At 45.3% G+C, this 22,913-nt stretch overlaps 1 protein-coding gene across 3 annotated transcripts in view; it reads right to left on the bottom strand.

Annotated features, from left to right (window-relative positions):
• The window catches only part of DVL3 (dishevelled segment polarity protein 3), a 241,293-nt gene that overhangs the window by 155,421 nt on the left and 62,959 nt on the right, over positions 1-22,913 (bottom strand). The gene's annotated exons all lie outside the window — the stretch shown is intronic.

The raw sequence follows: 22,913 nt of genomic DNA, 5'->3' as shown, positions 1-22,913 counted from the left end.
ATTCCCACGCTGCAGGGAGGCTGTTGCCAGCAGCCTTCCTGTAAAATAAAAAACTCTAAAATAACATTTTACTAGAAAAACTCTGGAGAGCTCCCCTAGCTGTGACCAGCTCCTCCGGGCACATTTTCTAAACTGAGTCTGGTAGGAGGGGCATAGAGGGAGGAGCCAGGCCACACTCTCAAACTCTTAAAGTGCTAATGGCTCCTGGTGAACCAGTCTATACTCCATGGTACTAATGTGGACCCCAGCATCCTCTAGGACGTAAGAGAAAGTGTAAGTGTAAGTGAATATTCGGAAGTAGAGGCTATATATAAAAGATACACATGAAAAGTGTAATTAAAAAAGTGATATTAGTAGAAAATTATTTGAAAGTGATATATACAGTGCTAAATTAAATGTTACAGTGTGCTACCCCAAAGCAGCCCAGCCCCACCTGTCCAGGAAGCACCGCAATCCAAACTCATCTTCAAAACTAATACAGCATATATTTGCTTTGTATATGGCCACATGATAATGGCACATAAACAAATGCAACTAATCGGGACCAATATTACCTGGCGATACCCCTATATTCTCCTGTGGCACTGCAGGAACCAGCATTCCCCTCTAATGCTTATCCCATCCGTGCCTCAGCCATTATCATGTGGCCATGTACCAAGCAAATATATGCTGTATTAGAATATAAAGAATATAAAAAGAATATATCTTTACAACATATTCCTTGTTGCTTTCCAATGAAGTGGTTAGGTTGCCCTCGGACTTAAAAATGCAACAACACTAGACAACAGGGAGCACAGTGAACAAGCAACCACATTCTGCTGTATACAGTACTGTTATGGTACAAAACAGCTGAGAGACAGTGCTCATTTCATTGCACCCATTTATATTTTCCAATAGATGTCTACTTACTTGTTTTAATACAAGCTATGAGCTTTTAGTTTAGAGCTTAGAGCTTGCAAAGTAATGGGCCTCAAATGAAACAAATCTGCTGTAAAATAGAGAATACATGCTATAGACAAAACCACATGGCATATTAAGGGCAGATTTGGATGCTCTCAGAGACATGACCTTTACAGTCTTAGTAAATACTCTTGTCACTTGCCCAATTAGGGTCCCCTAGAACATGAACAGATGTCTGCAGAATCAAAGCAGCAGACACTCCCAATAACATAAACCTTTGGAATAAATTCCACACTGGGAATATGCTAACACAATAACAACACACAGGAGCATAGGGATTCCTGCTGGTAACAGCGGACGGCTGAGGACTGCATCTACTAGCACAGCTGAACAAACTCAGATATGTTACAAGGGAACAGAGACACACAGTAAACAACACAATAGAGTTAGTGGAAGACCTGCTAAGCATTTAGCCCTGAAGGGGACTATTTGCTGCATATTGTTTAACAATTAAACAAATTACAGTTAGGCAAAAAAAAAAAAAAAATAACTGCTCTACTCATAAATTACACTGCTTTCTGTCTATTCGCAGCTGGTATAAAAACATAAGCTGCCAATAAGTACTCCCTACATCACATAGTAGCACAAAAACGCTAGATACAAGACATTGGTAATGAACGTTCATGTACTGTAGTTTCCACCTGTGCCCACCTCATCATTCCAGACCACCCATTGAGAACATTACACCTCACACACAAAGATAATGATGGGGAAATAGGGTGTAAATTACACTAGACCTGTTGTAGGAAAAGCATCAACAGTGTGCACACCAGGGGTTCTTAAACTTTTTTGACATCCAAAGCATGGGCCTAATTCAGACCTGATCGCAGCAGCAAAATTGTTCTCTAATGGGCAAAACCATGTGCACTGCAGGTGGGGCAGATATAACATGAGTGGAATTAGATTTGGGTGGGGTGTGTTCAAACCGAAATCCAAATTGCAGAGTAAAAATAAAGCTGCTAGTATTTACCCTGCACAGAAACAATATAACCCACCCAAATCTAAGGGGCCCTACTCATTAGACGATGCGCCGCCGAGGTGCCCGACGGCCGATACGGCCGACGAGCGACCCGGCGGCAGGGGGGCAGTGACGGGGGGAGTTAAGTTTCTTCACTCCCCCCGTCACGCGGCTGCATTGAAGTGCAGGCAAATATGGACGAGATCGTCCATATTGGCCTGCATGCACAGCCGACGGGAGACCAGCGATGAACGAGCGCGGGGACGCGCATCGTTCATCGCTGGAGTCTCCACACTGAAAGATATGAACGAGTTCTCGTTCATTTATGAACGAGATCGTTCATATCTTTCTGAAAATCGGCCAGTGTGTAGGGCCTATAACTCTTTCTGCAAATGTTACATCCGTCACCCCCCCCCCCCCTCCTCCCACTACAGTGTACATGATTTTGCCCATTAGCGAACAATTTTGCTGCTGCAATCAGGTCTGAATTAGACCCTATGTCTGAACAGCCTGAGGACCCAAGATCTGTCTGTTATTAGTGTATCTTACTTTGTATACTTATTCATTTATTAAAGTCATCTACTTTCAAAGGGGTTTAATTTATTTAAGTCACCTACTTTAAAGGGGTTTCCCAAAGGATTTCTACGGACTGTAAATGGCAACTAAAAATAAACTAAATAAATTTAGCAAAAATTTCAAGGGAACAGGACTAATAGAGTATATTAAAAGGATGATCCCCCAACATAGTTGTGATTATATATCTGGGATGTGATTTGAGGAGATGGGGTGTCACACGACTCCACTCCTCTTCTAAGAAAATTGAACAGTTGTCTGCATAGATGTCTGGGGTGTGGTTCATTAGGTCGAGATGCATTAGGTCGACATACATTGGGTCAACCACATGGTCATGAGGTCGACTTGTACTGAATCGACATGAGTTTTTTGACTGTTTTTGGTGGCGTTCTCTTCGTAAAGTGACAGGGAACCCCAATTAGTGCACCGTGTCCCCTCGCATGGCTCGCTTCGCACGCCATGCTTCGTGTAAGGTGCCTCGATCCACGTGGATCATAAAATTAAAAAAAAAGTTTACAAAATATGAAAAACATTGTGAAAAACTCATGTCAACCTTTTTCCACGTCGACCTACTGACCATGTTGACTATTGGTGGTCGACCCAATGTATGTCGACTTAATGACCGCCATCCAATGTCTGTACTGTTGAACTCCTCAACTATCTATAGCTCTTTTCATGGCTAGGAAACAATTCTATGCTTTGATTATAACTCTGACAGTGAATGGTCTTCAATGTACAGCCTTGGCTGGTTTGTACTTACTCCACAATGACCGTCTTCTCTTACTATACGAGTTGTACATTATATTATTGCTATTTGGTTAGATGTATAATGTGATTCTTCAATAAAAGCATTTAAAAAAATAAGCCTTTTGAATTTTCTTAGCAGATAAGATTAAAGTAGTGGTTCCCCAACTGGTGCTGTGGCACTTGCCCTGTGTTGGAGGTCCAGGACCAGTTCCAATTATTTATGGTCAATGTGACAGGCAAATCCACTGCTCGTGGTTTAAGATGATAAAATATGTGGACAAAGAAAAGTGAATCCTGTCCCTCGCCACATAACTGAACCTAAAAGGGCCCTACACACTGCGCGATGCGCCGCCGAGCTGTCCGACGGCAGATACGGCCGACGGGCGACCCGGCAGCAGGGGGCAGTGAAGTTTCTTCACTCCCCCCGTCACCCAGATCCATAGCAGTGCAGGCAAATATGGATGAGATTGTCCATATTGGCCTGCATGCACAAGCGACGGGGCACCAGCGGTGAACGAGCACGGGGCCGCGCATCGTTCATCGCTGGTGCCTCCACACTGAAAGATACGAACGGTATCTTGTTCATTAATGAACAAGATCGTTCATATCTTTCACTAATATCGCCCAGTGTGTAGGGCCTATTAGGATAACATATAATCGCAATTTACTTAGTGTAACACATATTTTCTGAATTTCTCCATAAGAAACTTTTGGCCTAGGGGTGCCATGAATAAAAATAAAATTCTTAAAAGGGGGCATTCATTTAGTTTCAATGGCAACGCAAATAGATTTGCTGTTAGAGCTCAGAGTTAAATAAATATAGCATTTTAATTACCTACAGGTAAATCCTTTTCTCGTAGTCCGTAGGGGACAATGGGAATCCATTTAGTACCATGGGTAATGACGGGTCTGCCTGGAGCCATGGGCACTATAGAAGTTTTTTAGGTGTGTTGGCTCCTCCCTCTATACCCCTCCTACCAGACTCGGACTAGGAAACTGTGCCCGAGGAGATGGACATACTTTGAGAGAAGGATATAGATAAGGAAAGTGGTGAGATGTTGAACCAGCACAACCAGAACAAGAGGAAAGCCATGCTAACCCAACTTGAAAACCGGAACAGCAACAGCTGAACCAAACAACAGTAGTTAAACAAGTAACCTTGCAGAAAGAATGAAGTACCGGGCGGGCGCCCCGTATCCACTATACTACGAGAAAAGGATTTACTGGTAGATAATTAAAATCCTATTTTCTCTTACGTCCTAGGGGCTACTGGGAATCCATTTAGTACCATGGGGAAAGTACCAAAGCTCCCAAACCGGGTGGGAGAGTGCTGAGGTTCCTGCAGAACTGACTGACCAAACTGAAGGTCCTCAGAGGCCAAGGTGTCCAACTAATAAAACTTTGCAAACATGTGCTAACCCGAACAAATAGCTGCTCGGCAGTGGTGTAGTGACGAGACACCCCGGGAAGCCACCCAAGAGGAACCCACTGACCTAGTAGAGTGGGCTTGTACAGATTTTGGAATCGGCAAGCCTGGCGTGGAATAAGCATGCTGGATAGTAAGCCTGATCCACCGAGCAATTGACTGCTTTGAAGGAGGACACCCAATCTTGTTGGCATATAAACGAACAGCAAGTCCGATTTCCTGTGACGAGCAGTTCGCTTCACATATACATTCAAAGTTCTCACAACATCCTAGGACTTTGAAGTAGCAGAGGTGTCAGTAACAACCGGGACCACAATTGGCTGGTTGATGTGAAACGCCGACACCACCTTAGGAAGGAATTCAAACTTGCTGACAAGTCCTGAGTTCAGCTCTGTCCTCATGGAAAATAAATTAGGAGGTCTTGTGAGACACCACCCCCAGCTCCGACGCGTGCCTTGCCGAAGCCAAAGCCAACAGCGTGACTGTGTTCCACATAACATACTTTACGTCTACTTCCTGTAATGGTTCAAACCAGTCCGATTGGAGGAAAGTCAGAACCAAATTGAGATCCCAAGGTGCCGTTGGAGGCACAAATGGAGGTTGGATGTGAAGAACACCTTTCAAGAACGTCCGAGAGAGAAGCCAATTGTTTCTGAAAGAAAACAGACAAGGCCGAAATCTAAACTTTTATGGAGCCTAGGCGTAGGCCCACATCAACTCCCGACTGAAGAAAAAGCAGGAAACGTCCCAGATCAAATTCCACCATAGAATATTGTCTGCTCTCACACACACGAGACCTATTTCTTCCAGATATGGTCGTAATGTTTTGACGTTACCTCATTCCTGGCTTGGATCATAGCCGGGATAACCTTGTCAGAACCACTCTCCTGGCTAGAATCAGCCGTTCAACTTCCATGCCGTCAAACGTAGCCATGGTAAGTAAGTCTTGATGGACAAACGGGCCCTGTTGCAGAAGATCATCTCGAAGAGGCAGAGGCTACAGATCTTCGATTAGCATACAGAGGAGATCCGCATACCAGTCCAGAGCAATGAGAATTGCTTGAACTCTTTCCCTTTTTATTCTTTTGAGAACTCCTGGGATCAGAGGAATGGGAGGAAACACATACACCAGCTGGTAGACCCACAGCATTGTCAGGACGTCGACCGCTACAGCTTGTGGGTCCCTCGACCTGGGACAATACCGTTTGAGCTTCTTGTTGAGTCGAGAGACCATCATGTCGATTTGAGGATAACACCACCGACGTGTCAGCCAATGGAACACCTCCGGGTGGGGGCCCCTTCCCCCCGGGTGCAGGTCGTGTCTGCTGAGGAAGTCTGCTTCCCGGTTGTCTACTCCCGGAAAAAAAATCGCAGACAATGCCATGGCGTGTTTTTCCGCCCAGAGGAGAATTCTTGACACCTCTGACATTGCGGCCCTGCTTTTCGTTCCGCTGTCACATTGTCCGACTGAACTTGAATGGCCTGATTCTGAAGAAGAGATGAGGCCTGCAGAAGGGCATTGTAGATAGCCCTGAGTTCCAGGATGTTTATTGGAAGAACGACTTCCTGACTTGACAATCTTCCATGAAACTGCACCCCTTGGGTGACTGCACCTCCAACCTCTGAGGCTTGCGTCTGTGGTTAGCAGAATTCAATTCTGAATTTCGAACCTTTGACCCTCCACTAGATGAGAAGTTTGTAGCCACCATAGGAGGGAGATCCTGGCTTTTGGCGACAGACGAATCCGCTGATGCATGTTAAGATGCGATCCGGACCTTTTGTCCAACAAATCCAGCTGGAAGTCCCTCGCATGAAACCTTCCATACGGAATTGCTTCATAAGAAGCCACCATTTTCCCCAGAAGGTAGATGCACAGATGTACTGAGATTCAGGTCGGCTTCAAGACAGCCCGAACCATCGACTGGATCACCATTGCCTTTTCCAAGGGAAGGAACACTCTCTGAGACTCTGTGTCCAGTGTCATTCCCAGGAAATGAAGCCTCTGCCTTGGTTCTAGGTGAGATTTTGGTAGGTTCAGAATCCACCCATGATCCAGGAGTAATACGGTCGTGAGGCCAATGTTCTCCAACTACTGCTCCCTGGATGCAGCCTTTATCAGAAGATCGTCCAGGTAAGGAATTACGTTTACTCCCTGTCTGCGGAGTAACATCATAATCTCTGCCATCACTTTAGTGAACACCCTCGATGCCATGGAGAGACCAAATGGCAGGGCCTGAAACTGGTAGTGACAGTCCTGCAGTGCAAACATTAGATAAGACTGATGAGGCGGCCAGATTGGAATGTGAAGGTACGCATCCTTGTCATCCAGAGACGCTAGGAATTCCCCCTCTTCCAGACCTGAGATCACCGCTCTCAGAGACTCCATCTTGAACTTGAATACGCGTAAGTATGGGTTCAATGATGTGAGATTCAGAATCGGTTTTACCGAATAATCCGGTTTCGGAACTACAAACAAGCTGGAATAGTATCCCTTGTTTTGTAGATGAGGTGGAACTGGAACAATGACCTGGGTCTGTAACAGTTTTTGAATGGCTTCTTGTAAGGTTAATCTTGCTTCTTGTGAAACTGGTAAGCCTGATTTGAAAAATCTGTGAGGCGGGAGATCCTGGGACTCCAGCCTGTAGCCCTGGGATATGAGGTCTATGACACAGGGATCCTGGCAAGATCTTATCCAAGTCTGACTGAAGGATTGTAGCAGCCTCCCACCTGCCTGTCTCTCAGGCATCGTGGTCCACCATCATGCGGAAAGTTTTGAGGAGGCAGAGACTGAGCTCTGTTTCTGTGAACCAGCAGTCGTTGGTTTGCGTGATTTACCTCTAGCACCTCTGGGGGCGGTAGAAGAACCTCTGGCCTTGCCCCTAAACTTGGCAGTCCGAAAGGACTGTAAACTGGGTCCTGAGTAGGCCTTCCTGGCTGGCGGAGCTGCAGAAGGTAGATAAGTGGACTTACCCACAGTAGCTCATGAGAGCCACTTGTCGAGTTCATCGCCAAATAAGGCCTCACCTGTGAAAGGTAGGCCTTCCACACCTTTTTTGGAGTTTGCGTCAACAGTACACTGACGTAGCGATAATCCCCTGTGTGCCGACACTACATCTGTAGTGTGTGCATTAAGCAAACCTATCTCTTTAATGGCTTCCACCATAAAGTTTGCAGAGTCTTGCAGGAGTAACGCAATTTCCTCTTGAGGTAAGGTGTCTAACCCCTCAATAAAATTACAAGACCATTTAGCAATGGCTTGAGTAATCCACCCACATGTTATAGTGGGTCTCTGGGCCATCCCTGCAGCTGTATACAAAGATTTGAGTGTAGTCTCAATCTTACGATCAGCTGTATCCTTTAGGGAGGCTGCACCAGGAACAGGTAATACTATTTTACGTGAGAGTCTGTAGACAAATATATCCACTATCGGATGATTTTCACATTTTTTCCTATCCTCAGGAGGAAAAAGGAAAAGATGATAATAACTGCCTAGGAATTTGAAATTTCTTATCTGGATTAACACACGGTTCTTCAAACAGGGTATTTCATTCCTTTGATACAGGAAAAGTGGCTGAGGATTTTTTCTTTATATTAAAGTAAGATTCCTCACAAAACCTTATCAGGGATATTTAGGACAACTCTGATAAAATCTATGAGAGCCTCTACACACTGCGACAGAGTACCCTCCCCTACCTCTATGTCCACCTCACATTCCTCCATTTCTGACCCTTCATTATCAGAGTCAGAATGCAGGATCTGGGCCAAAGTACGTTTTTATGGACAAGTGGTAGAGGACTGAGACGATTGTCTGAGTACTGAGTCCTTTTGCATAAACTCAGCCATAGACTGTCTTAAGTACTGCGTCTCTTTCTCATTTCGAGATAATTTAGTAGAGATGGTGGAAATTATCCCCCTAATGGAGTCCAGACATGCTGGCTTCGCCCCACTAGCCTGAGAAGAGGAACACTGTGCCTTACATGAAACACACTCTTTGCCTGACATACTGCAGCAGTGAAAGCACACAAATAGGAAAAGTTTAAAGCACAATTAACCCACAAAGAGCCCTTCCCGAGAGAGGATAGAACCAGCACACAGCTCCCTTATCGCTAAAGCCAAGCTTAACCGGGTCACAGACTAAGTACCTAGATTAGGGACTTAGAACACTAGTATAACGCTTCCCCTGCTATGACCCCCTGGTACCGCTGAGGTAATCTGGAGACTCTCTGGAGGAGTTGCGCGTCCCTGTAGTCAGCATCTGTATTACTGCAGTAGGGTAAAATGGCGCCTGTGAGCTGCTCATAGTGTAGCCCCGTCCCTCCAATGGTGCTCAGTCTTCCCGCTCTTCTTTATACTGCCTTTATTTGTCTGTGTGCATAAAGTGGAGTGAACCCCCTTTTAAGCCTGTATTACCAGTCTGAGTACTGTGTACAGTACAGGGTACTAAGTCTGGAGACTAAGTCCGCACTGTGTAGAAGCAGTGCGTCTCCGTACCCTTATGCCGCCATAATGGCCGGCGACCCACTAACCGGGACGCCGGCTTAGTACTCACCACTCTTTCTTCTGGCTCTGATAGGGGTGGCGGCGTGCTGCGGGAATAGTTTCCTCAGGAGCTAGCATCATGTCAGCGGGGAACGGGATCATTAACCCTTTGTGGGGTTGGAGTTGGGCCATCCCCCCTAAGTCCCACAAAGCAAGCAGGCTGGTGCCATCTAGTCCTGCCTGAAAATAAACTTTAAAAATAAATGCAGAAAACTCTTCAGGAGCTTCCAGAGATGTGACCAGCTCCTTCGGGCACATATTCTAAACAGAGTCTGGTAGGCGGGGCATAGAGGGAGGAGCCAGCACACGTTATCAAACTTCTATAGTGCCCATGGCTCCAAGCGGACCCGTCTATACCCATGGTACTAAATGGATTCCCAGTATCCCCTAGGACGTAAGAGAAATGGTAATTTTTGCTTCCAACTCCTGTTACCAAATAATAATTATAATAATAATAATAATTTTATTTATATAGCGCTCTTTCTCCAATAGGACTCAAGGCGCTTAACAGATACACAGCATAATATAGTACAGAAAAATAATGAAGTACATTTTTCATAAAATACAGAAGCATGAAGATACTAAAAGAGACACTATGGAAATGCTTGAGTAAACAGGAAAGTCTTGAGTCTACTTTTGAAGGATTCTATAGTTGGGGCCTCTCGCACTGTGCTGGGAAGTGAGTTCCATAGAGTCGGAGCCGCATGACTAAAAGCTCGACCCCCAGATGAATTACGGTAGATTCTAGGTACTGCTAAAAGTCCTTCATCTACAGATCGCAGTAATCGAGTGGGGCAGTATGGGATCAGAAGCTGTTTCAGGTACCTTGGGCCTTGGTCATGTAATGCTTTGAAACTCAGTAAGCCAATCTTGAAGAGGATTCGCCATCTTACAGGCAGCCAGTGAAGGGAGTAGAGGATGGGTGTTATGTGGCTGGAACGGGGCTGGTTGGTTAACAGCCTGGCAGCTGTGTTTTGCACCAGCTGTAAGCGTTGCAATTCTTTTGCTGGTAGACCAAGGTAGAGGGCATTACAGTAGTCTAATCGAGATGATACAAATGCATGTATGATTTTTGGCATATCATCTGAGGGAATTAGGTGCTTGATTCTGGCTATGTTCCTCAGGTGAAAGAATGAGGATTTGATTGTGGCTGATATCTGATGTTTAAGTGTCAAGCCATCATCCAGGACAACGCCAAGATTCCGCACATGATCACTGGTCTGTAATTCTGAATCCCCGAGTGTAAGTCCAGTTGGTTGGCTATGCTGCAGTCTTGTCCTTTGATGTTGCGGTCGTATTATAAGGACCTCTGTTTTATCCGGGTTCAGTCGCAGCCAACTGGCGCTCATCCACTCCTGTAGTTCAGCTAGACAGCCATTCAGGGTTGCTACTGGGTTATCAGTGCCCGGAGCAAAGGACAAGTACAGTTGTGTATCATCTGCATAGCAGTGGTAGACCAGGCCATGGCGCCTGATTATTTCGCCCAATGGGAGCATGTATACTGCAAAAAAGCATGGGGGATAGTATAGAACCTTGTGGGACACCACATGGCAATGGCACTGGTGGTGATGAGTATAATACAGATGATACTCTCTGTGACCTGCCTGTGAGAAATGATTTGAACCAGTTTAGGACTGTGCCATCCAGACCACAGAAGTGTATCAGTCGCTCAATCAGAAGCCCGTGGTCCACGGTATCAAATGCTGCCGAGAGATCCAGAAGGATTAATATTGAACAGTCACCTCTGTCTTTTGCCATCAGAAGATCATTTAACACACACACCAGGGCTGTTTCAGTGCTATGTCTTCTCCTGAATCCTGATTGAAATGGATCATAAATATCATGGGTTGTCAGGCGAGTTTCCAGTTGATTTGCAACCACTTTCTCAATAACCTTTCCTAGGAAAGGAAGGTTTGATACCGGTCTGTAGTTGGACATGCAGTCGGGATCTAAATTAGGTTTTTTAAGAAGTGGTCTAACAATTGCTTCCTTTAGGGGTCCAGGAAAAATGCCTGTCTGCAAAGAGCATTGAACAATTTTTGCAAAGACAGGACCGATTATATCCGTACAACCTATTAGAAGCTTGGTTGAGGCTGGGTCCAGGCCACAGGTGGTGGGACGCAAAATCCGAGCAATTTCAGCAGTGTCCTTTACATCCACTGGGTCAAAGCTGGTCCATGAAGGCAGGTAGCTTATATTGGCAGGCTTTGTAGTTTGGCTCTCCTTTGATGGCACTGTGGATATTCCAGCCCGGATGGTGGATATTTTATCTGCAAAGAAGTTTGCAAACTCGTTGCATCTTGCTTGGGAAAGGGTCTCATCAGTCTGCAGGCATGCTGGCTTGCAAAGCATCTCCACTGTGCGGAAAAGTTGAGCTGGCCTTTTGTTTGCTGCTGTGATCTCATTTGACAGGAACTGTGATTTCTTGCGAGTGATTGTCGATTGATATTCTTCGTTATGCTTTATTAGTTTTATTTTGTCATCCACTAGGTTAGTCTTCCTCCATCGTCTTTCCAGTCTACGCCCCCTTTTCTTGAGCTCACTAACACTGTTGTCGTACCATGGAGCTTGACGATGTGGTTTACGAGGTCTTATACGCACAGGGGCGATAATATCAATTGCAGCCTTAACATCCCTATTATAATAACGGACTAGGGAACAGGGATCTTCACAGGCACCCAGTATAGCAGAGAGATCCATATTTGCTGCAAGAGCCTGGGGAGTCATACCCCTCCTTGGACGGTACCTGGACAACTCCACGGGCAGAGATCTTATTTGAGGGGTTGCAACTGAGAACCAGAGGGAGTAGTGGTCTGACCAGATGACTGGGTTTATTTTTAGGTCAGTGACTTCTAATCCAATCTGAAAGACAAGATCAAGAGTGTGACCACTTTTATGTGTGGCAGAGGGAATTATCTGTGTGAAGCCCAGACCATTCATTGTGCACAGGAGGTCTTGGCCAAGGCGTGAGAGCTCATCATCCACCCATGCATTGAAATCCCCGAGGATGAGCCATCTTTGATGTTCCAGAACCAGGCCAGCAACAGTGTCTGCAATTTCTTGTAGAAATATCTTTCCATCTCCAGGTGGCCGGTAGATGAGAAGTACTCTGAAACCTAATCCTGTCGAACTCTGGGCAGCAATGCACTCAAATGAGCGAGTAATTTCAATAGGGTGGACCCTAAGTTTAAGTTCTTTTTTGAAGCAGATAGCCACCCCGCCACCCCTGCGGTCCAGTCTTGGGTTGTGGATGACAGAGTAGTTTGTTGGTACCGCAGCCTCCAATATAGGTGCTGCATTTTCGTCTAGCCAGGTCTCTGTAATACAGGCTAGATCTGCAGATTCAATAAGGTCAGCAATTGTTGCAGTCTTGTTTCTTATAGATCTGGCATTACAAAGGACTGACCTGATTGGGCATACCAGAGGGCCTTCAGTTTTCTTTATGTTAAGTGCAGGAGCTCTGGGTATGGGGGTCACAAAGCGAGAGTTGACAGTTCTGTCCTTCCAAACATAGGGCCGTCTTTTGGGTATTACTTCTATTTGATTGTTCTTTGTGTATGGGGGTGAGCAGGTGGGCAAAGGACGTAGATGGTTACCGGGGGAAATAAGTTTCCTGCCTGCTCGCTTCCCACGAATGCGCCTGTGTTTTCTTTTTAAAATGCCAAGGGATTGGAGAATAGAAGCCTGTGATGGTGTGATAGGAACTGCAGAACGTGGTGGGCGGAGTGAAAGAATGAAGCTGGAGCAATATGTATACATTTGGTCATCAATGACAGATTACTATGAGTTTGAGCTGCATATGATGATGAGAGAGGGAGAGAAAGCATAACATAACCCTAATAATCAGCTCCCAGAGTTAATGAGCCTAATTTATTTTTGCAGGCAAACACAATTGCAATTTTCTAGGCTACGGAACTGCCGATGTTAATAAGCGAAGCTGCCACCTAGAAACTGAAGAGACAACCACCGAAGCCCATCCCAAACTCGCTGCAATTGCAAAAACACATTCGCAGCCTATCCACACAAACGAGGACCATCGAGGTTAAGGGTTGGCCTATGCAGACTGGACACATTCTCGCAGCCGAGAGCAGTTAGACCCCCGAAAAGATTTCATCCTCATTTCTCACCTACTGTAATGGCGCCCAAGATGGCTGCCTCACCTTTTGTATGCTCCTGATCATCTCCATAAAACAGCTTAAATTCACCACAACTGACCTATGAATCATCATAAATATCCAAGGACTTACCTTGAACTTGTACTACTCTACGCGGACATTTCATCAAAACCAACGGATTGCATTCCTGCGCTGAGATACACACTGGATTGAATCCTGGACTGAATCCTCTGCATATCTCCACTGAGAAATCCTTCAGTTTAGCAGCTGCTGTACTCTGCATTGGACATTACCCAGATAAGGTACTGTGGATTACAACCTATCTTTGGCTACATCCAGCCCCTCACTTAGACATCATCCACCTCTGTTCTCTGAGCAACAAATAACTGACTTATTGCATTAATCTACTAATATCAGTATATTCAGGCTCTGAATTGCTGAAGGCTCACTGTTTAAAATCAGGATTCATTTCCAGGACACGTTATCACTACCCCCCAAAAAAAAAAAAAAATCTACTTCAAAGGCCTCTCACACTGAGACTTTTCACACCTAGGAATTGGCTTCTAACACCTTTCCAAAAGGCTGCCTATCCTAGGATAATTGACTAAATCAGCAGTTATTTTATTTATTACTTCCTTCAAATATACACAATAGGTTATAGCAATAACTTTGTTCATAATCCCATTATCATTTTGGATCACATACCGAATTGGGGGAAAACAAAACACAAAAAGGAAAAAAAAACAACAACAAAAAAACACTGCTTTCTCTCCCTCTCTCATCATCATATGCAGCTCAAATTTATAGTAATCTGTCATTGATGACCAAATGTATACATATTGCTCCAGCTTCATTCTTTCACTCCGCCCACCACGTTCTGCAGTTCCTATCACACCATCACAGGCTTCAATTCTCCAATCCCTTGGCATTTTAAAAAGAAAACACAAGCGCATTCGTGGGAAGCGAGCAGGCCGGAAATGTATTTCCCCCGGTAACCATCTAAGTCCTTTGCCCACCTGCTCACCCCCATACTCAAAGAACAATCAAATAGAAGTGATACCCAAAAGACGGCCCTGTGTTTGGAAGGACAGAACTGTCAACTCTCACTTTGTGACCCCCATACCCAGAGCTCCTGCACTTAACATAAAGAAAACTGAAGGCCCTCTGGTATGCCCAATCAGGTCAGTCCTTTGTAATGCCAGATCTATAAGAAACAAGACTGCAACAATTGCTGACCTTATTGAATCTGCAGATCTAGTCTGTATTACAGAGACCTGGCTAGGTGAAAATGCAGCACCTATATTGGAGGCTGCAGTACCAACAAACTACTCTGTCATCCACAACCCAAGACTGGACCGCAGGGGTGGCTATCTGCTTCAAAAAAGAACTTAAACTTAGGGTCCACCCTATTGAAACTACTCGCTCATTTGAGTGCATTGCTGCCCGGAGTTCGACAGGATTAGGTTTCAGAGTACTTCTCATTTACCGGCCACCTGGAGATGGAAAGATATTTCTGCAAGAAATTGCAGACACTGTTGCTGGCCTGGTTCTGGAACATCAAAGATGGCTCATCCTCGGGGATTTCAATGCATGGGTGGATGATGAGCTCTCACGCCTTGGCCAAGACCTCCTGTGCACAATGAATGGTCTGGGCTTCACACAGGTCATTCCCTCTGCCACACATAAAAGTGGTCACACTCTGGACCTTGTCTTTCAGATTGGATTAGAAGTCACTGACCTAAAAATAAACCCAGTCATCTGGTCAGACCACTACTCCCTCTGGTTCTCAGTTGAAACCCCTCAATTAAGATCTCTGCCCGTGGAGTTGACCAGGTATCGTCCAAGGAGGGGTATGACTCCCCAGGCTCTTGCAGCAAATCTGGATCTCTCTGCTATACTGGGTGCCTGTGAAGATCCCTGTTCCCTAGTCCGTTATTATAATAGGGATGTTATGGCTGCAATTGATATTATCGCCCCTGTGCGTTTAAGACCTCGTAAACCACAACGTCAAGCTCCATGGTTCAACAACAGTGTTAGTGAGCTCAAGAAAAGGGGGTGTAGACTGGAAAGACGATGGAGGAAGACTAACCTAGTGGATGACAAAATAAAACTAATAAAGCATGACGTAGAATATCAATCGACAATCACTCGTAAGAAAGCACAGTTCCTGTCAAATGAGATCACAGCAGCAAACAATAGGCCAGCTCAACTTTTCCGCACAGTGGAGATGCTTTGCAAGCCAGCATGCCTGCAGACTGATGAGACCCTCTCCCAGGCAAGATGCAACGAGTTTGCAAACTTCTTTGCAGATAAAATATCCACCATCCGGGCTGGAATCTCCACAGTGCCATCAAAGGAGTGCCAAACTACAAAGCCTGCCAATATAAGCTACCTGCCTTCATGGACCAGCTTTGATCCAGTGGATGTAAAGGACACTGCTGAAATTGCTCGGATTTTGCGTCCCACCACCTGTGATCTGGACCCAGCCTCAACCAAGCTTCTAATAGGTTGTATGGATATAATTGGTCCTGTCTTTACAAAAATTGTTCAATGCTCTTTGCAGACAGGCATTTTTCCTAGACCCCTAAAGGAAGCAATTGTTAGACCGCTTCTTAAAAAACCTAATTTAGATCCTGACTGCATGACCAACTACAGACCGGTATCAAACCTTCCTTTCCTAGGAAAGGTTATTGAGAAAGTCGTTGCAAATCAACTGGAAACCCGCCTGACAACCCATGATATTTATGATCCATTTCAATCAGGATTCAGGAGAAGACATAGCACTGAAACAGCCCTGGTGTGTGTGTTAAATGATCTTCTGATGGCAAAAGACAGAGGTGACTGTTCAATATTAATCCTTCTGGATCTCTCGGCAGCATTTGACACCGTGGACCATGGGCTTCTGATTGAGCGACTGATACATTTCTGTGGTCTGGATGGCACAGTCCTAAGCTGGTTCAAATCATTTCTCACAGGCAGGTCACAGAGAGTATCATCTGTATTATACTCATCACCACCAGTGCCATTGCCATGTGGTGTCCCACAAGGTTCTATACTATCCCCCATGCTTTTTGCAGTATACATGCTCCCATTGGGCGAAATAATCAGACGCCATGGCCTGGTCTACCACTGCTATGCAGATGATACACAACTGTACTTGTCCTTTGCTCCGGGCACTGATAACCCAATACCCTAAATGGCTGTCTAGCTGAACTACAGGAGTGGATGAGCGCCAGTTGGCTGCGTCTGAACCCGGATAAAACAGAGGTCCTTATGATACGACCGCAACATCAAAGGACAAGACTGCAGCATAGCCAACCAACTGGACTTACACTCGGGGATTCAGAATTACAGACCAGTGATCGTGTGCGGAATCTTGGCGTTGTCCTGGATGGTGGCTTGACACTTAAACATCAGATATCAGCCACAATCAAATCCTCATTCTTTCACCTGAGGAACATAGTCAGAATCAAGCACTTAATTCCCTCAGATGATATGCCAAAAGTCATACATGCATTTGTATCATCTCGTTTAGACTACTGTAATGCCCTCTACCTTGGTCTACCAGCAAAAGAATTGCAGCACTTACAGCTGGTGCAAAACACAGCTGCAAGGCTATTAACCAACCAGCCCCGTTCTAGCCACATAACACCCATCCTCTACTCCCTTCACTGGCTGCCTGTACGATGGCGAATCATCTTCAAGATTGGCTTACTGAGTTTCAAAGCATTACATGACCAAGGCCCAAGGTACCTGAAACAGCTTCTGACCCCATACTGCCCCACTCGTTTACTGCGATCTGTAGATGAAGGACTTTTAGCAGTACCTAGAATCTACCATAATTCATCTGGGGGTCGAGCTTTTAGTCATGCGGCTCCGACTCTATGGAACTCACTTCCCAGCACAGTGCGAGAGGCTCCAACTATAGAATCCTTCAAAAGTAGACTCAAGACTTTTCTGTTTACTCAAGCATTTCCATAATGTCCCTTTTAGTATCTTCATGCTTCTGTATTTTATGAAAATCTACTTCATTATTTTCTGTACTATATTATGCTATGTATCTGTTAAGCGCCTTGGGTCCTATTGGAGAAAGAGCGCTATATAAATAAAATTATTATTATTATTATTATTACTTGTGAACAGATGTATGGCACAGGAATACAGAACAGTATTATGTACGTATGCTATGCTGTGAATCGTGCACGCAACACAACACAAAAACACCAGACAGTCCAGAGTCACAGCTGTTAAACTAAAAAAACTGTCAAAACCTCCCCCCATCCTCCTTGACTGCGAAAAGCTCGATATCAATACATGAAGTGCCATTCTGCCAGACAGTCTCTCTCAGACCCCCTGGGACAAGGCAGCTGTCAGTAGAGAGATGAAATGGAAGGGCACCTGTCCTTTGTATTACTCAAAGCAAATCTAATAAAGTTAATATTTACATACATACATACAATGAGCGATCATTAACTGCGTACAAAGATGCAGCAGCGGTTGAAGATCTTTTGATAATCGAACATACTGTAAGAGCAGCCTTGTTGTTGCGGAGGATGGCCATCTTCTCCGTGTACAGGATCGCAGTCGCAGCCTTAGACATACCACAAAAATGGTTGCGGCTTATCATAATAGTTTGTGCATGGTCCTCAACAGTTTCCCAAAAATGGTTAAGTGGTCCTCAAGACGAAACCATTGTCCACCCCTGTCCTAGATTAAGTACTCTGAGCAACAGCTGCTTAGGAGTCAGACAAAATTGCCTATACCGACTTGCGACTCCATTGATTATCTAGACACCCCCATTATGGAGAAGGAAATAGACAAAATAAAAGCATCTTTACTAATAATAGAACTGTGGATAGAATTCCACTGGAATTACACAAGAAATTAAGACCCTTCTTTCCCCTGAAACATGGATATATTTCCCAATTACTGTCAGGGAAAACGCTGCCTCCCTACATGTCATAAGCGTTAATAGTTTTAATTCCTAAAGGAGAACTTCCTTTACCATGAATGATTTGTCGACATTTACGCTATAGACAGTCAAAATCTCAACCTGATAATACCAGTGTGGTAGTAATATTACTAAAAGCATTGTAACCATGTTGGCATTATAACTTTAAACATGATGGTATAGCTGATGTTAAATTATTTTAACTGTGTCTGCATTATAACTTAAGTAAAATTACTACTGTGTCGGCACTGTCAGGTCAACATTACACTGCCTACAGTATAGATGACAACTTCTTTACTACCTCCTACCCTGAATCCTAGCAATACATTTCATTTTTAACTACAGATGTGTCGTCGTACACCTATTCTCTATATGCCATGAGACGCCCTGAGAGTAGCATATGGTATTTGTCTTAAAAATTTGCATCCTATGAGCATCACAGATGCAGCAAAACATTACTCACAGTGTACTAGTGATGCTGATTGAGATTTTAAACACACAGGAATTAGCTGTAATCATATACAAAGTCACTAGGTGATTCATAGCGCTCTACACACCCTCGTAAGGGGCTATGGCCCCATAACCCTTGCATACCCCTGTGGTGTGCAATATTTGTATTATATGGTGTATTACCTCCAATCATAATTGTGTGAGTGGTTAAATATTGCACGGACAAAGGGCGTGCGATGGTTAAGGGGTCGTAGCTCCTTGCAATGGCGTGAACAGCGCACGCAGGGCCTGATGAATCACCTAGTGTTATGGTTGGAGGAGGGGCGGGTGCGGTGGAGGGGTGGTTGCGAGGGTGGAGCGGGTGGGGGAGGGGCTGGTGTGGTGGTGGGGGAGGGGTGGGTGCAGCGGGTGGGGGTCCGGAGCCGCTGCGGGTGGGGGAGGGGCAGGTGCGATGGGTGGGGGAGGGGCGGGTGCGGGGGTGCTGCGGGTGGGGGAGGGGTCCAGAGCCACCATGGGTGGTGGAGGTGGTGGGGTGGTGCGCGGGTGCTGCGGATGGGGCTCGGAGGTACTGCGAGTGGGAGAGGGGCGGGTAATGCTCCTGGAAGCAGCTAGGCTGCTGTCCTCCTTTTGGCAGTGGCTCTCCTGGAGACTCGCACAGCAGCCAATCACTATTGTTAGCACCGGTGTTCCAACGCGCCGCATTACAGGGAAGTAGATGCACTCAATAATGCTTTGGCGCTAAGGGCTGCTGGGAGCTGTAGTTTATTTAGTGCTTCTACTTCCCTGTAAGGCGGCGCGTTGGGACACCGGCGCTAACAATAATGACTGGCTGGCAGAACTGACTGACTCGCTGAATCAATGTAAAAGGTGAGTGCTGTGCAGTGTCAGTGACACTGCACACCCACTGCACTGCACAGCACTATCACCTTTTACATCGATTCAGCGTCCAGACGTTACCCTCTGCGATATCACCCTCTCATTAACTGCTAATAAAAACGTAGAGCAGAAAAATGATCACAGCAACCAACCTAAAGCATATATGTTACTGAGCTACAACTAACAACCAACCTAAAGCATATATGTTACTAACCTACAACTAACAACCAACCTAAAGCATATATGTTACTAACCTACAACTAACAACCAACCTAAAGCATTATATGTATGCAATACACAATACTTAAAGCACACCACTGGCCTTGTGTAATGGCCAACGAAAAGCAGGCACAGGACAGTTCTGTCCATATTTTTGGAGCACCAATAATTTTAAAGGCAAAAATAGACAGTACTGCCATTTAAATTACTGCTGCTTTAAAAATAAGAGCAAACGCATTAAAATCACCTAAGCCTGGATTTCACAGACAATTACATAAGGCTCCATAATTTAGTCCAGTTCCCTAGCAAATACATTAACTTCCATTTCAGCTATTTTACAACCCCAGAACGAAAAAGGTATGCTACAGTACCTGGGCCTTTCCACCTTTTTTTGAACTATAACTCCCAGCATACCGGTCTGGTCTAGACAAGCTGGGAGGTTATTCTACAACAGGCTGGGAAGAATAGTTTGCCAAGTCCTTCCCTAGAATATAAGGAGACCAACATCCAGACTACCTTTCACAGTCACATTATGGTAGATGTGCAAGCTATTGTACTGACAAAGGATGGTAACAGCTTCATTAAATTGTCAGTATAGCTTGGGTCTTCCAAAAGGGAGTACGGGAAAAACTTCTAGCCCTATACCTAGAATACAAACATTACACACAGTCAGCTGTTTGTATTAGGGAGACTAAATAAAATATAAAGTCCCTTTACGTTATGTAGACATTCTCCAATGAAATCTCCAACTGTGTGGACATAGAGCTTTATTCAGAGATGGATGTTAATGCATTCGCTGTGTGAAAATATGTTAATGCTGTAGCCACCTGGAAATATATTGAGGCGCCCACTGGTGGTCTCACAAATCTCGGCATCAGCGTACAAACATGCAGCAGCGGTTGAAGATCTTTTGATAATCGAACATACTGTAAGAGCAGCCTTGTTGTTGCGGAGGATGGCCATCTTCTCTGTGTACAGGATCGCAGTCGCAGCCTTAGACATACCACAAAAATGGTTGCGGCTTATCATAATAGTTTGTGCATGGCCCTCAACAGATTCCCAAAAATGGTTAAGTGGCCCTCAAGACGAAACCATTGTCCACCCCTGTCCTAGATTAAGTACTCTGAGCAACAGCTGCTTAGGAGTCAGACAAAATTGCCTATACCGACTTGTGACTCCATTGATTATCTAGACACCCCCATTATGGAGAAGGAAATAGACAAAGTAAAAGCATCTTTACTAATAATAGAACTGTGGATAGAATTCCACTGGAATTACACAAGAAATTAAGACCCTTCTTTCCCCTGAAACATGGATATATTTCCCAATTACTGTCAGGGAAAACGTTGCCTCCCTACATGTCATAAGCGTTAATAGTTTTAATTCCTAAAGGAGAACTTCCTTTACCATGAATGTTTTGATATGATTTGTCGACATTTACGCTACAGACAGTCAAAATGTCAACCCGATAATACCAGTGCGGTAGTAATATTACTAAAAGCATTGTAACCATGTTGGCATTATGGGGGAAATTCCAAGTTGATCGCAGCAGGAAATTTATTAGCAGTGGGGCAAAACCATGTGCACTGCAGGGGAGGCAGATATAACATGTGCAGAGAGAGTTAGATTTGGTTGAGTTATTTTGTTTCTGTGCAGGGTAAATACTGACTGCTTTATTTTTACACTGCAATTTAGATTGCAGATTGAACTCACCACACCCAAATCTAACTCTCTCTGCAAATGTTATATCTGCCTCCCCTGCAGTGCACATGGTTTTGCCCAACTGCTAACAAAATTCCTGCTGCGATCAACTCAGAATTGCCCCCTATAACTTTAAACATGATGGTAAAGCTGATATTAAATTATTTTAACTGTGTCTGCATTATAACTTAAGTAAAATTACTACTGTGTCGGCACTGTCAGGTCAACATTACACTGCCTACAGTATAGATGACAACTTCTTTACTACCTCCTACCCTGAATCCTAGCAATACATTTCATTTTTAACTACAGATGTGTCGTCGTACACCTATTCTCTATATGCCATGAGACGCCCTGAGAGTAGCATATGGTATTTGTCTTAAAAATTTGCATCCTAAGAGCATCACAGATGCAGCAAAACATTACTCACAGTGTACTAGTGATGCTGATTGAGATTTTAAACACACAGGAATTAGCTGTAATCATATACAAAGTCACTAGGTGATTCATCGCGCTCTTCACACCCTCGTAAGGGGCTGTGCCCCCATAACCCTTGCATACCCCTGTGGTGTGCAATATTTGTATTATATAGAGTATTACCTCCAATCATAATTGTGTGAGTGGTTAAATATTGCACGGACAAAGGGCGTGCGATGGTTAAGGGGTCGTAGCCCCTTGCAATGGTGTGAACAGCGCACACAGGGCCTGATGAATCACCTAGTGTTGTGGTTGGAGGAGGAGCTGGTGTGGTGGTGGGGGAGGGGCTGGTGAAGCGGGTGGGGGTCCGGAGCCGCCGCAGGTGGGGGAAGGGCAGGTGCGGTGGGTGGGGGAGGGGCTGGTGCGGGGGTGCTGCGGGTGGGGTCCAGAGCCACCCTGGGTGGTGGAGGTGGTGGAGGGGTGCGCGGGTGCTGCGGATGGGGCTCGGAGGTACTGCAAGTGGGGTAGGGGCGGGTAAAGCTCCTGGAAGCAGCTAGGCTGCTGTCCTCCCTTTGGCAGTGGCTCTCCTGGAGACTCGCACAGCAGCCAATCACTATTGTTAGCACCGGTGTTCCAACGCGCCGCATTACAGGGAAGAAGATGCACTCAATAATGCTTTGGCGCTAAGGGCTGCTGGGAGCTGTAGTTTATTTAGTGCTTCTACTTCCCTGTAAGGCGGCGCGTTGGGACACCGGCGCTAACAATAGTGACTGGCTGGCAGAACTGACTGATTCGCTGAATCAATGTAAAAGTTGAGTGCTGTGCAGTGTCAGTGACACTGCACACCCACTGCACTGCACAGCACTGTCACCTTTTACATTGATTCAGCCAGTGCCGTAGCTAGGCATTTTAGCGCTGTGTGCAAGAAATGACATTGGCGCCCTCCCCCCCCCCCCCCCCCCCCCCACACACACACACCAT

Source organism: Pseudophryne corroboree, chromosome 4 (assembly GCF_028390025.1).
Source record: "Pseudophryne corroboree isolate aPseCor3 chromosome 4, aPseCor3.hap2, whole genome shotgun sequence".
Lineage (NCBI taxonomy): Eukaryota > Metazoa > Chordata > Amphibia > Anura > Myobatrachidae > Pseudophryne > Pseudophryne corroboree.
The sequence above is the reverse complement of the archived record's forward strand: the minus strand, read 5'-3'. Positions and strand labels throughout refer to the sequence as shown.